This window comes from Temnothorax longispinosus, chromosome 6 (assembly GCF_030848805.1).
Source record: "Temnothorax longispinosus isolate EJ_2023e chromosome 6, Tlon_JGU_v1, whole genome shotgun sequence".
Taxonomy (NCBI): domain Eukaryota; kingdom Metazoa; phylum Arthropoda; class Insecta; order Hymenoptera; family Formicidae; genus Temnothorax; species Temnothorax longispinosus.
This window is the reverse complement of record NC_092363.1, coordinates 20,921,821-20,938,902: the sequence shown is the minus strand read 5'-3', so window position 1 is coordinate 20,938,902 and position 17,082 is coordinate 20,921,821.

Below are 17,082 nucleotides of genomic sequence, written 5' to 3'. Positions count from 1 at the left end.
GAGTTTGGGAAAACAGTTAAAGCAAAATAATCTTAAATAAGCACGTATCGCTCCTTTATTAAATCAATATAAAATACAAGGAAATTATTATTTAGCATTATTTTTTCTGGCATTTGTGATTTTTAATTTTAACGTTTTAAAACTCAGATTTTTTACGTGAGCGATCGATTCTCTTTTCAAATCCTCAAAAAATTTTACAAGATTTAAAAGCTAACCTACATATGGATTTCTTATCAAGACTCAATAATTAAATCGTGAGAAATAAAACTCAGGTCTGAAGACAAACTTTGTTGAGTTCCTTAATTGAATCATAATAGCAAATATAACATATATTAAAACAAAAAAGTTAACTCTCTAGAACTTTTTATTAGATTGTATCATATCTTAAGCTGCATTCTTCAGTAGAAATCTGATTATAAATACGCTCCTAAGAATCTCTTAAATTTTATTATCTGTCTTAATTGAAGTTAATTTACAGGTTGAAGCTTGAGCTCTGAAAGATTTAGTTACCTAATTATAACTTGGAATTTCACACAAGAAACCTTTTGTTCTTAATAATAAATAATTCAATAACTATTGGTACCGTGATATTTTAGTTACAAGAAAGAGGAATCGATCGAATCTGTCATTAAAATTAAGGTCGCGTATTCTCGACCAGCCTGTAAGAAGAGCGACGATCTTTGATTATCGGAGCCGATTTCCCCCTCAAAGAACGAGCAACGGGTCGCGTTGCTCGTCAAGACCGCGCTCTTATGGGGATGCAATTAGTCGGCCGATATTAGCATCAGATCTATCTTGCAAACGGTGGAAGAGAGAGAGAGGACGGACTGATGAGGAGCGGCTGGCACTAATTCACCTCCTCGCGCAGGACACGAGTCCTGGGCTGTGCTTATACACCCAAGGATATACGAGCACGGCACGTTCCGTCCCTATCGGGGACGGGGGCGTTGCCTGCTAATGCTGTTATTGAATTATTTCGAGACTTAGTTTTACGTGCGAGGGATCAAACCCCCGGCTTAGTCCCCCGCGCGGGGGACGAAGGGCCCCGCCTCCTCTCCGTCCCACTTCTTCTCGACAGATTCCTAACTATCCGTTCTCTCCCGCACCACGAACTTGGATCACGGGAAGTGAGACAGCTTCGGCGTTTCCTCGAGTAGATTAAGATGCGATTTGGATGCTCTTCCCCTCGTCGATATCCTGGAGGAGGGTCGCGCGCGATCTATGATCCACTACGAGTGGATTGGGGAAATGCAGAGGGAACTCGGCGACAAGCGAAACGATTAGGCGGAACTATGTTCCACTGAATTCAATCAACTTTCTAGATGTTAATCATTCAATTCTGTTGTTTGTGGGAATAAAAAAACCTTATTGCGATGAAATGCTAGCTCTGATTAGAAAGTGTATATTTATATGAATTTTAATTAACGACTGTTCTTAGCTTAGTATCCTGTTATTTTATTGCTGTTATTTAGCCTTTAGCAAAAATATTCACGTAATATAGTTAAATAACAAAACTTTGTTTTTCAGTTTATTTCATATGGAGTTTACTTTAATAAAAATAACGAGATACCTTTGGAGCACACTATGTGTGATACATGTAAATGAAAAATTTCTCAATATTTTCGCACTATTAATCATATGTTATCGTAGACATATGTTATAATGTTCCAATCGGTCCCGAATATATAGGTGGAAATTTAAATTTCCTTTCTTCCTTCGTACGTCGTGCAAAGATGAAATCGAGCAACAGCGATAACGGATATACCGCCAATTCGCGTGGGGAGAGCTGCTGTGTGTGGCGACAGTTGGTGTAAACGCATTAGCGACGATCACACAATCGGGATCACGCGCAAGAGCACGGAAGGGTGGCGAATAGAGAGAGGAAACTGCGACATATCGGATATCACCATCGCGAACCGGGGACCGGGATGTCTTTACGACTTCCTCCAGAGATCGAGTCATGATTAGGACGTTGTCGACCCGCCCTTCTTTGACGTCCCCGGAGAGCCAACCGCCCCACGTAGCGGGAGTTTGAATCAAAACGAGAAGCGAAGAAAGTGTTAGAAAGAAGGAGGGAAGCGTGTTGAAAAATGTACAAGCTGCGAAGAAATTCGTGAAGCAAAGAGCAATGCTCTGGGAGGAGGGGTACCAGGAGCGAGCCAGGCTTTTTGAGACTGGAAGCTAATAACGATATCCGGGGATTCCCAGCAGGAGCATAAAAAAGCGGGAAGAAGCATTAATTTTTGTTTCATGTCAATTATTAACGGCAGCGAGCAATCAGTGAGCCAGTTGCACTATCGCGATGCATTTTATATAAAAAAATGTTATAGATTGACGAATAAAAGAGGTACATATACAGTGTATAAACATATATTATATATTTTTTACTGTATGTAAAAGTATTAATTATTAATTATCAGTTATCAGTACATTTATTTAAAAAAAAACTGCGATTGATTTATTTATTCCATTACTGACTTTGTCGCGTAAGAATTAAAGTGAATGTGTTACTATCCTATGTAATGCGATATTCGAATAAAATTATTTTATCGCTCCCGTTGAAGACTAGAGAGGTTTGAAACTTAATTCTCACTAGTTTCTATCGATCCGTTCCTGCGAGAGGGAGAGACGAGTCAAAGAAAAGCACGCTGTCGACTTACACCGGGGCAAAGGATGTAATACCCGAGACGACTCAGGGCAATGCAATAAAACATTCTAGGTATATAAATATATCTGCTTAAGAAGACGGCCCGAGAACTTGAGATATTAGAAACACATGTCTCGGATGGGGCGCGGCGCGGCGCTTTTTTCGAGCGCGATGAACGCTCGGTACTCCGCGCGCTTAAATGCTTGATGTCTAGGTTACGCATTCACAAGTCGCTTTTACGCCGTCAAAATATCAGACTGGCACTCTGGTTTCTTGCACAATGTGTGAAAATGTCAAATGAATGAGCTGTCGTTAAAATGAGAAAAAAGATTATGCTGCAAATGAAAAATAAAGATTAATGGTTTCAACGATTGACGTAAAGAATCTAATTGAAAATGAAAGATCGTATATCTAAACCTTCTTAACAAAATACATAATTGATATTAATTGTTTAAACGTACTTATAATACATTCTTCGATTCTCCTGCGATTTTAAAAAATGCAAAATATGTGTTATAACCAGGGACAATTACCACTAAAGTCGGATAAAAATTGCATTAAATTACAAGACGAATATAATTAGGTCGCGGCTTTTGTTGCTTCTCGAAGAAGTCTATTTCCATTATTTGGCTTCAAATAGATAGGTATAAGTCTCGCTTCATCGATCCCGCTATCAATCTTCGCGCGTTAATTAACAGGTCGAAGAGCTTAATCGATTTATGGATCCAAAATAACATTTCCGGCTAAGCGCATTTTGCCGCCACTAAATATTCATTTCAGGCGCGTATGCTCTAATGTATTTATCGGGCAATCGGGACGGAAAGGGGCGCGGGGTAGGGTGGAGGGGGGGAAGGGAGATCGGGGGACATGATGAGCTCGCGTTACAATGAACGAAATGAAGGTGACGGTGCGGCTATTAAAATGATGGCATTATGCATATCGCACGTCACGTAGTTATGGGCTCGCGGGTATTATCGGCGCGCTTTTAATATACGCTGTAAAATTTCCGCGATCGTATCCACTCTCTGGCGCTCGCGAGACGCTAAAAGGCATAACGGCAAATTGCGTTTCGCGATAATGACGCCCGGGCGATAATGACGCGCTGAAAGTTCCCTCGCGAGTCGCGCTCTCCTCGCGCTGCACGAGCAACGCGACGCCTCCCCAGGCCGCCGCGATGTTGACAACGGGGCACTTGTACCAATTTTCTCGTGATTAGCGTGTTCAAGAAGCGGCGGCGTAATTAGTCCGAGTCGCGTACTCGAAAACGAGATAACGCGTCGACGTCGCGGAAACAAAACTCGAGCACAGGCACTTGTTAATCTCATTATTCGGAATTGCATGAAACGAGTAGGGAAATGGGATCTCTACTCCGGATAGATATGCGCTCTCCCACGATTCGCGTAGCTTGGCTATATTATGCGGAATGTACATATAAAGTACCCTATATATACTCGCAATATTTCGCGTCGATCCTTCCGCAGTAAAAAGACTTTAATTATTTACATCTTTTGCATTTTGAATGCAATAAATGTATTTGACATTATACCTGATTGTATATATAATATTCGATTTTGTCTGCAACATGAAGATAACGTATATCGTTAGAAATTTCTAAAATCAAATAGCGGCCCGGACATATTCACCGTTCTATGAATTAGGCAGTGGGATATTACGTAAAATAATCGCCCACAGTGTAGTAATGCACAGCTTTGAGCCCGATAATTATCGCATAGTGAATTTTGGCAAGAACAGCAAATTAGGGCTCTATTGCGGGTATGACAATCGATATTAATTATCGCGTGATTGCAAATCGGTTTCGCAATTAATTAATTAATTAACCGCTTTTCGGTTAGAGTGTATTATAAAAAGAACTGCCGCGCTGCTATCCGCGCTCTGTCCTCTTTTTATGCCGCGTATCCACGAGCGTCGATCTATTAATACTTTGACGGGACGTTTGTAACGCATAAAATTACACGCGTGTGGCAAACTGCACATGTGTATCGGATTGTATCGTAGTGGAAACATATCGTTTTTATCGGGGAAATCGAACATAGCCTCAAGGCGAATATTTCGTCCCGTATATGAAGTCGATAATATAAAATCTGTATGTAAGTATCTCTCGTATGCTAGTAACGATCGCAAAAGAGGATCGCGATATTAAAGAAATAGGATCCAAGTCGCAACCGATAACAAGATACATATGTGTGTGTGTGTGTGTGTGTGTGGAAAGCGCTCTGGCAAAAAAATTTTAAATTTATATTTGATATCGTTATTGCTCTACTTCAAAAATTGGACCCATGATGGACACATGGTTAAGATAAAGATAGACAGAATATTTTTTCGTCATAAAAGTTTAAATAAAAAATTACTAGATCTAAAACTAAAATATTTGCAAGGGTTATCATCCTAAATGCAGTCAACATCGAATTAGTTAAGGCATCAAATGCCTGAAAACTTCAAAAAGAGGCATTGAGAAAAAAAAGCATTTTAACGTGCATCCATTGCAAATGCATTGAACGAGCGTCGAGTCGAGTAAATGCATACAGCAGGCTCGTTTGGTGCAGCTGCATTGACGAATTATAATGCAATGCCGGGGTGCGCGTACGAAAGCAACTATGAATTACGTATGCCTGGAAGCGCAACGGTAAATTTAATGAAAGACTATTTCTGTGAATGGATCTGTTTCGCGACAAGAGGGGTTTAATGTTTCTTCGTCAATTAAACTTTGTATGTTAAATCGATGTTGACGGCGAAAATAGAAAGCGTCACAAAGAGAATTGTTCAAGAGAATTGTTTAGACGGTGGGGAGAGACAAAGTTTGCTACGGGCTATCCTCCGGGCCTTTTCGCCGATCTCATACCTCGGTTGTAGTTTCAACTCGCAAACCGACGTGAGTTCCGCGTTTAACAGTTTGCGCGAAATGGTACTCACGTCTCTGTGTGAAGCTTACAAAAATTTATTGTTTTGGAGGATTCGCCCCATTTTAGATTTGCTATTTTCAGAAATATTCGAGACGATAGAATATATTTGTCATCAGACCCGAAAATATAATTAAAATAATGTATATTAATACATAAGAAATAATGAAATATAGGTATACTATATAAATAAAAATAAGATGTAAGAATAGAGAGAGAATAATGTATATGAGAAATAAAAAATATTATATATATATATTCGAAGAAAACTTTACGAGTCACATATGTCCCGCACTACTCGCTGCCGGTTGGGTTAGATATATCTCATTGGTACGCAAAGGGTTGTGGCTTTCATCCCGACACGGCATGGTGGCATGACGAAAGCCGAGGCTGATCACCGTAAAAGCACACGGAAACGCGCTTCGCAAATATTCGCCGGCGAGTTTTTTTTCCACAGGCCCAATCCTCGAATTGCACTCGACATTTCCTGCGAGCTGTCCACCGAACACACACACACACACACACACACACACACACACACCGGGTGAACCGAAAACAAACGCGCCGGGAATTGAAGGTATCGCATGAACACCAGGCATTTAGGAGTTTTCAGTGTTTTGTGTCGCGGAAAGAGAGAAAGAGACGGGAAAGGGAATAATGAAGGTGTACTGATCGTGGTGTATTTATCGACACGCCATCGACATCATCATTTGATCAGTTCCTGGTAAAGCATTACTTTCCACTTCTGAATTTTTCTGTGGACAACGCTGAGAATTTTCTATAATGAGTTCTTGTGACATCTTTATGTTTTTATAATATGAGATTTATAATAAAATTCACATTAAAATATAATGCATCTAATAACTCACTTATGACTGATGAGAAATAAAACTATCCTTTCTCTTCCTTTTGTGCCAGCTTCTTAAATAAATCAACTGTCTTAGTAATTATCAATCAATTGTCATATAATAATTATAAATCAACTGTTTTAATAATTAGGAATCATAAAAATTTGCTCCGAGTTTGCTTCGGTATTTTTATTGGAAAATTTAAGAAGCGTCTAAATGTTGAAATTGTTATAAAGGAAAAATTGAGAATTTCGACGGATTTAGATTATCGCGAACAACCGTGGCAGCGTCCGGTTAGAGTCGTTTATTCTGAGAGCGATCGAGTCGGTTCTCTGATTTGTCTCTCGACAAATCAAATCATGACGCACGATTGCGCCGTCGTCGTCGTCGAGTTGTACGTCGGCGAAAAATTCGCGCGGATCCTCGCGGTGATACGCAGTTGCATAACGAGTACGTGCTTTTCCGAAACTTCCGCGATTACGTATTTTTAAACGTGATGCATTTCGCTTCAGGAAGTACGTATTTTCGCGCCGCTCTCGCCTCTCGCATCGCCGCGCGCCGTGTGCCGCTTTTGCTATTCTTATCTCGTGTTTCATGCCTTACTAACTTTTTACGCGGCTTGTCCGTCCCCGGCGGAACCCCCGCTAAAATATCACGTTGAAAATAACTCGCTCTCGAATTCACATTTCTCGCTGCGCGGCTGATTTCGCTGGAATATGCATGAGACAGAGGCGTCAGAAGTAAAACGGGAAAAAAAGCGATGATGCGATGAAAAATTTGGCGACTCGTAAAATATTTTTCTCTTTTTCTTCACCGGCGAAACGATACGTTAGTTTCCAATTGCGTTATCTTCCTATTTCGTTGCATATGAGCATTCTTTGGTAGGTAGGTACACGTAGACACGCCGTGTCTAAAAACACCGTGCAATATTAATTATTTGCTACATCGCGATTACAATAACATCACGGTAATGGATGTGCAAAAACTCTACGAATTTCATTATAATTCTTCGTGGATATTGGGGAAAAATATGTGTGAAAAACGTATTTATATATTCATTATTTAGACGTTATGCATGATTTTTATGCGTTATGCGTTAACAGGTTAGCGCATAAAAATCATATAGCTATGCTACGCTTTATTACTTCATTGATTATACTATTTATTAGATGAAAATGATAATTTATTTACTGCTACTCTTTAATGCATTAGCATATTTGCAATTGATACGATTAGATCTAGATATATAGATCTATATACAACAGATATTGATCTTTAAATTAGTTTAAAATTATTAAATTGTGATCCATTATAATTATATTTTTGTAAAATGTCGAATAAAATACCGAATTAAAAAGAAGGAGGACATTTTTTATCTTTCCTATTATAATTTTCCACGAATACTTAAGAGGTAAAAACTTCACATTTTCTTATGGTTTGCGAAATTACTAAAATAAGAGAACACTAATTTAATAATGGTAATTAAATTAAAGAAGTAAAAGCTGATTTGATTGACAAAAAATTGATCAAGAGGTACTTATCTCGCCAATGATAATTCATTAGTCACAGAAAAATATTTAATTTGCCTTTGATACGGTTTTATAACTCGGTAAATGACGAAGAAGTTAATTATTACCTGTGCTGCCGTTTGTTATTTGTATGATTTATTTATTTGCGGTATGTTTTTGTGATATAATCCATTCACAGGAGCAGCTTTCAGGGGGCAGGTATAATAAAATACATCGTTAATAGAAAAATTCAACGTTTGTGCGCGCGACGAAAAGTGAAACGCGTGACGTGTGACGGCCATAACGTAATAAACGCGATGTTCATTTTTGCGCGGGGATTGTAATAGAGATTTATAATAGGAATAATAAAGGCGCGCGAGAGAGAGATTAAAGTGGGTTAATCCGTTGTGAAACCGGTTCCATGCGCCTCGAAATTGGCACCCGATACAGACACACAGACCCGTAAACATTTGTCCGCCGACAACCTGTGATTCTTTACTGCAAATGGCGCGCGGGATTTATAGGAAGGAGCGTTGAGTCGTTGTTCACATTTAACGATTGCAATCCGCGCGACCTGGGTGCATATAAACTATCGATTTTTCAACGACTTCTGGTCTACTATCACACATAACGGTCGAATCGTTTCTTCTCCTTTCAACTTTTCTCTTTGCAACTAACTTCCCGGATTTTGTGCTGAAAGTTGTAGAATGTTGGAAATAGTATATATATATATTGCGTCGATTAAATAAATATAATTGCAATAAATTGTGCGTTCGTTTAAAGTTTCAGTTAGATTCGATATCCAATCATATCAATATTCGCGTATTTAACGTGTTTCCGTTATTGACGATACGATGAAATTTATATGAATGTATAAAGATAAGAAATATTATATCGATGCCAATTTTTGTTGCGTCAAATCAACGCACGTTCGAATTTCCTTGTTTATTTCATCGCGTATGGATACATTTAATTCATCCAAAATAAAATAAAAATATTTTCCACTACGCGATGTAGACAAAGCTTGTCAACGCAGTAATTTAAAATTTAATTTAATTTAATTGTTATATAACAATTAAATAATTTGTCGCAATTCGTATCCTACATTTCTGTCTATCTATGGAACTGCATGTTTAAATGTTCAGTTTCATGTTATATTATTAATAAACATAAACTTTCGAGACTTAATTTAATTTTTAATCTTGATAATATAAAGTGACATTTTTCATGCTATTTCTGTTAATTCCATTAACCTTCTTTACATATTTTATACAACTTTAATTTTACTCCTTGTCAGAGTGCCTCCTCAAACTCAAGATTCAAGAACAAGACTTTACTCTTCCGGGCGCGTTTTATCCGTGCCAGAAAAGAGTAACAGAAATATCTTCTTTACCTATAAGAAGATAAATCTTGCCGTCGAAGCGGAATTGTATCGCGGACGAATTTAATAAAAATCAGTTCTATCGCGCCAACTCCGCGAAAAGCGAATTCTGTCTCTCTCGCATCCTCTTCTCTCTCTCTCTCTCTCTCTCTCTCATACTACGAGAAGCAAATCTAATCTCGGAAGCACCGCGGTACTCCCTCGCGAATCGACCGGGCAGATTATTTTAGTCGACGTCACGAAAACGTCGGGGCTTCGTCCTGTCCGTTAAAACGCGGGCAGCACGTATGCTTCCTTCGGGGATGTACGTATACTCGTATAACGGCCGTCCGTTTGCGCCCCTGCACTGCGCGATGTTCGCTTCCGCCATCTCCGTTCGTTTCGCCGTTTCGTTTACGGACACGACGGACGAGAGCGGAGGAGAGAAAGAGCTGTCTCGTCGTTTCGTGGCTGGTCCGCTTTTAGCGAGTTTAGGAGAAAAGTATCTAATGCGAGCCGACTCGCGAAGTGCTCGGCGTTTCTCCTTTCCTTTCCTTTTCGCGGAGTTCCTTGATTACCCACGGTCTCTCTTCCCGGCGGTTGTCTTCTTGTTACGGCCGACGCGGCGTGGCCTGACATGAATTTTTATGCCGGCTCTTAGGCTGCCGGGCGTACCCGTAGTGCGAAACTGGTCTATCCGCTTCCTGGACAACGACACGTATGTGTAACGTCGGACGAGGTTACTTTGGTCCGGCGAGGGTAACAGCGCATTACAGTAAAAGAAAAGTTTGTTAGAATAGTTCAAGTTTAAACGTTTAAACTACCTTATAAACAACTACCTCATAAAGTTCAATTTCAATGAGCAATCATTACTTCTTGATAATTACGTGTTTAGATGTTGGATGGTTATAAAATAATTTTTTAATGTGACATCTAAAGTTATCTTTGCATAATTTTTTAATATGACACCTAAGTTATCTTTGATAAAGTAATTTATCTAATTCTATTTGAGGGCATGTATATACTTTATTGAAAAATGTCAAATATAATTTTCTAATGACAGAATAACAGTAATTATTAAAGAATTATTAAAAAATGAAAAACGTTTATGTGAATATTGCTAGAATATTATTAAAAATCGTACACGACAATTTTGCCATTGTATCGATTCAGTTTTTATTCTGCTAATCTTGCTCGCGTATCATAAAAGAAATTACGAATATTCTTTACAAACTGTTTCCTAACATTATTTTAATCAGATTTATTAGGAGGGGAGAACTAATATATGTAGTTGGAGGAAGTTTTTTGAAAGGGATTTATAGAAATTCCAAGCTTCTGAGAAGCGAGCTGAGAACGAAGCTCCACACGCATCATCGATTACCGTTGTCGTATCAAGCCGGCAAACAAGCCGCGGAATGATTTCCGCTAGGCTACGCGAAAAACTTTCTTACCTCCGAGCGACGTCTCGAAGAGGAAGTAGAAAAGGGTCGTTTTCCCGTGTTAACGATGTGCCGCGTGCTCAATTCTAAGACGTGAATGCGTGTATGCGCACGCAGCAGAACTATTTCTAGATGGGACGTAGAAAATCTATAGACAACGTCGTCTTCTTTATAATAAACTTTGATGGTTCTTCAAACTTTGATGAAACTGTCCTCTCTCCTACTGTTTTTATTTATCTCTTTATTTAATTTCCAATACATGATATTTATAGTTTGAGAAAAAAAGAGTACTTTTTTCACCTTTTGAGAAAAGCTCAATTCATAGTAAGAGCAAGATTAAAATAGTTAATGTATATTTTATATTAATTTATAATATTTATTTTACATTAAATAAACAAATATACAACGGAATAAATACAAAGATACTCGATCTGCGATTTTCCACAAATTAGTTTTATGCAAAATTCTACGTTACTATAAACGGGAGAGCAACAAATAAGAAAATGAGACGCTTGTGACTGCGAGCTACTTCTTCGGTTCTGTTGAAACGCCGGAACCAGATATTATCCGACGGCGATAGCACCCACGCGATTGCCGGGAAACCGGCATCGGGACGAGCCGGAGAGATGTATCGCCCCCGTAGCGACGCACGCGTGTAACGAGGCGCGCGTTGTAATTGCGGAGCCGCGGACACCCGCGTCAGCAAAGCCCGAAGGGCTTGATTGCCTTCGTTGGTCGGTCTGGTCGCTCATGCCCGGGAACAAAGTAGATGGGGATCTTTAACAGTTATTGGCTGGCACATAAAGAGAGAAAGAGAGAGAGAGATGGAGAGAAGGAGGGAGGGGGGAGAAAGAGAGAGAGGGTTCTCCAGAGGTGCGGAACGATTTATCGAAGGTTACGCGCATCTGGAGTGTGGAATCGTTGTGCGGGAAGCGCGCGAGGGAGAACGTACGTGGAGAACGACCGGGGGGCGAACGGCCGGCGTGCCGTCACTTTCAATTAGATAATTGAAACGGGGGTGAGAGATAGTCGAGCGACGCTTGTTCTCGCGGTGCTCTGTGCGGTCTGCCAACATTTTACAAAAGCCACACGAAGGGACGGTAAACGGGGGTCGGCCTCGGACATTTGCGCGCTTCGACGTGAGACTGACACTCGCACCCTTCCCCCTTCTCCTTCTCTTGTCCGAGATCGAATTCGGAACTGAAATTGTAAACGAGCGAGAAAAGTTTGTAATGGAGAAAACGTTAACATTGACGTTGTCCATATGCCCGCGCAATTAAATGTTCCTTTTTAAGTCGTCCAATTAGTTAACTTTTGTACGGCCTGTCGTATTATTTTAAACGAGATACCTCATACAAATATATGTATCAAAAATGCAGATAAATTTATGACTCGCACGAAAAGATAATACCTAAATAATAATGTTTCGATATTTAAAACAAATACTGGAATGTGGATTTAAATTCGTGGATTTAAATACATATCACGTGTTTCGTTAATTTCGTTATTTTAAAACCTTTCCGCATGTGAAATTAAATTGACATTTTACACTGATATTTCGCGACCTTTTATTTATTACCAGAGAAGTTTATACTCTATTCCAGATCGTCGTCTAATAATAATAATCTTAAAATTTTTGTCAGAATTTGTAGGGCCACGTTATGTAAGCTCAGGCTATCTTGAGACGTTCTTTTATGCGGGATCAATAAAAGTCTCGTCAAATTTTCCTCTCGAGATTCTGTTTCAGAAATGTATAATCGACCTCGCAACACAATAGAGCACAATTATCGTTCTATTCGTTCCATTCTCCGTACTCTTCTTCGAAATGACGGATCGTAGCGGAATAATACCGCGGTCAATACATGTACCTTTTTCCAGCTAAGCCGCGGCAGTCGTACGTCGCGCGTATCGCTCGGCAGTGCTTCAATATCCGCCGCAGCGTTTCCGCAATAATGCTCGGCGACGGACGGTCGAACGGAAACTCGTCGCGATTGCGGTGCGCGAAACGGGAGGGCGGAGCTGTGCGTCGCGTATGATATGTCTGTGGGCTTGGATCGACTTTGCTTTCTCATCGGAGAAGCCGGCGATGAAATGAGAAGCCGTCGGGTGTTGTTTCATTGTTCCTACTGTCTGAAACAGTGGGTTAAGGGTTGCAGCCCTGGATGATAGTGAGATAGGGGTGCATATGTCAGCCCCTGTCGGAGATAACGTCGCCGACGACAGGGGGATCAACTGGAAGATAGTTGCGGAAACCTGATCTGTTTGGGGAAAGAAGGGAAGAGGGAAGGGAAAAGGTGCTCGCCCTTGCTTTTGGCTCTCTTTTCACGGCCCTTCCGGTTATTAAATATTAATCCCGCGAAATTACTAGGGCGCCGGCAATCTTCCGTGACTGCGCTGTTCCTTTTTTCTTGCTCGCAATCTGAAACTCTTGACGATTCTGTGATCGGATGCATGCACGGATATCGCGTAGAAAATGTGCGGTTTTTACTGCGACAAAAAGTTAAAACGTTTTGCTATCTGCATTGTCCTTTGAATTATCTTTGATTGAATTTTTCGCAAATCGCATCTTTGTAATTCTTACGGAGATTTTTAACGCGGAAAAAATGTTCAATTTCTCAAGTTTCATCTCATCAGAGAGGGAATCTTTTACATAATTTTTATGAAAGTCAATTTAAATGATTGTAAGTTAAGTCATCAATCATTTCTAAATAAACATATAGATATAGGTAAACAACTTGTTAATTAAATTAATAATGCAATTTTGATGGATTCCTCCCCTCGTGCGCCACATGCCGATGCCAGTGTGCAAGCGCACACGCAACACGTTCCATCATTTCACAAGCCACGTACACAATACACACATATACACGTGCACGCAAAGGTTATTACCTTAAGTCAACGAACGATATCGTTACATCATCGCCGTACGCACACGTGTCTCTCTCGCCGCGAATGCTCTCGTCAATTTCAGGTTCTCGCTTCACGTCAGTGCTTTCGCACGCAAAAACAAAGAAATAAAACTCCGTAGAGAGAATAATAATATCTCCCTTTCTCGTTCTCTCCGGTCCGGTCCAGTTCGGCCTGTGGACGACGCGCGGTTTGCGCAGATTCTCGTTTCGCAGAGAATCGCAGATCATTTGCGAAAGAAACTTTCTTCATCGCACCACCGCCGCGCTCCCCCTCGCTTCCCGCATCGCCCGTCACGACGGATAGGATTTACGTAACAAAGCCGTGTAACTCAACCGACTGTCAGATTCCTGAGCAGTCTGTCTCTAATTGGTTCCCGCTCGTGGAAGTTTCGCACACACTCGGCGCTTTATCCTTCCTTATTATTATCCCGCGCCACGCGGCACCGCTGTTATTGCGGCGCGAGGAGATACGCACGCGAATGAGAATCTCGGAAGATAGAGAACGAGAGCGAGAGCGAGAGCGAGAGCAAGAGAGCGAGAGAGAGTGAGAGAGAGAGAAAGAGATACGGGAGGGAGAGATATGGTCCACAAAGCATGGAGGATAATCGCCTGCGGGAGGAGGCTACACGCGCGCGCACACATTGATTGTCTGCGCTCGCATAATCGTCGTACGCGCAAATGGAATATTATTGCACGCGGAAGAGAGGAAGTGACGGAGGAGTATATACATATACGTACGTGCGTGCGTGCGGGCTCAGAATTGAACGGCCTTACGTCACGTTAAACTCGGAGACGCAGAAACTCCATTTCGAGTTAATACAGAATCGAGTAAGCGGGAGATTGTAGCTTGTCAACTGTACATAGGAGTTGATAGGAGCTGGATAATCGAACGTTTCTGCTAAGTAAAAGTATTGTTTTTGTTATTACATGCTTTGGAGTATTTGGAGAACGGAGGAACTGTCTATCTAATAAGTCGATCACAAGTAATGAGTTTGCGTTCAATAAATTTAAGTAATCCGCTATCTTCTTAAGTACTACTATCTTCATGTTTCTGATTATAACTTCATTATTAATTGTTAATATAAAACATACTTGTATAGTTATCCTTAAATCGCCTTTAAGATAATTAAACGGGAAATTTTTATATTAATAAAATTTTTATTATTGATATAAAAGTTTCAAAATTCGATCTGAAAGTTTATAACTCGATATCGTCCAATATGACAATTATTCAACGGTCATAAAAATTTCCGCATAAATCAGTTCACTAGTGTATGCATGAGTTTGTTCTTTTACCCTTTTTACATCGAACATAGCTTATTAATACGAAACATAATTTATAACTGACTATAAACACAAGTCTGATTAAGTACTTCCGCGCTGAACGGTGGACATAGTGCACTATAATTTATTCTTTACGGCGTGGAAAAAATCTGCTTAGGTCAACCATGTAGAAAAAGAACTTTGGCCTCGGATGTATTTACAACCAGTGCTTTAAGTAGTTTTATAAGCATCATTACGGAAGTTTTAAGTAGCAGAATATAAACAGCAAAATGTCACTTTTCCATTAAAAGAGAATATATAAAGACAAAAATGTTAAATAAATAATTAAATTTATTAATTCATTATATATATATATATATATATATATATATATATATATATATATGTATGTATGTACATATACAGCTTAGATGATAAATTATTTCGCTACAAATATATTTTCAGTAAAATATGTAGTATAATTCTGGAAACGAAAATGAACCGTCATGAGAGCTTCTCGGCGATATCTTTTAAATTTGCGATCTCCAACTCACATGTTAATCAAATGCTCGAGAGATAATATGCTTTTTGCGCAAATAAGCTCTTCAGGATTCGAGATTAAATCCAAACGTAGCCTTTTAAAACCGAGAAATCTCTTTCTACTTCGTGGATAAACGAGCGTATCGATTCATTTGTCGTGATAATACGTAACTAATGAAGGTGAAGCAGGGGGGAACCGTTTGACTTGCCTGAAGAATTTTGTTTGCCTTTGATATGTTCCTTCGAGATTTTACATATAAATTGCGTTATTAATGTGAACGTTAATGAACACACCTTTGATACTTTTGAGTACATAAACCGACACGCGATATGGAAACGTTGATGAGTAACGCAAAAAGTGACGGAAGGTAAAATTGTCCGAGCTTGTACATTTTGCTCTTTATATCCGCCTGCATAATCCAGTATAAAAAATGAATATAAAATAGAGCGTTATTTTAACATATAAAGAATATTTGATGTAATCGAATCAATTAATCTCGGTTTTCAATACTTTTCTCACCGCTTATTGCTGCGAAACGATATCAAAAAATACGTAATGTGACGCGAAACATTTAATTTTAATGAGAAACTTTGATTAACTCGAAAGTAATTTTATTTGAAATAACGAACCCAAGATAATAAATCGATCGTATAGCGTATGAAGCATTCGAAAGCTGTTTCCGAAAGAGTCAATTAATTTCTGGGCGCTTTAGTCTCGACGACTGTGTTTCATATTTACCAGCGTTTTGTTTGCATCGCGACGTCAAGTCTTCGCGAATGCAGGCGAACAACAATTTCTATCCTTCGAGTTCAATAACTCGTTATCGGCTAGCTGCGAGCGGAAATAATTCCATCACTCCGAAATCGTCGCGCGCGAAAAAGAGAGCGGAGCGCCGTCCTATTTTTTTCCCCCGGACCTCGACAAGAAAATCGAGTTTCGCGAAATCGAGTGCTTACAAATTCAGTCCTTAACGAACGAAAACTGTCAACAGCAGTCGGCACTGAAATTATTTTTTCCTCGGCTCTACGATTCACTCGCCGATGGACAAGTTCACTCCAACGCGACGCTTGGATTTATCGCAGTTATATTTATTTTCCGTCGGTTGTATTCGTCCTCTCTTATCTGACGATTTTCTCTCCGAGAACAATAATCTTCGTGTCAACCTTCTTTAACGTCGTATTACGGGAAACGAGATTCAGCATCAAGTGGATGACCAATACTTTCAATAATGCGCAGTAAAATACGTATTATTAATATATGATTTTAATTCCACTTAACAGCTCCACATTCCGCTTGATATATAATATTACCGTCTATAAAAAAGTGCGGTGTGATGATACCTTGCTTGCTTAAAGTTTAATGAAAAAATTATTTTATATAACTCTTTATCGAGAGAATATATAATTAATCAACTTAATATTAATACATTGACGTTATATTATAATTAATATTATGTTGATACTTATTATTATCCCGTGAAATGATTAATATTAATTTCGTTAAATTTTTTATGAACCGGTATTAAACGTACCAATTTTACCAAAAAGTTGATTTATTAATGGAAATCTCTCTAAATTTAAAGAATTTTCCGAATTAAATATCTGCTTATTTCTAATACTGTAATTTATAAGTAATTTCTTTTTGCTACA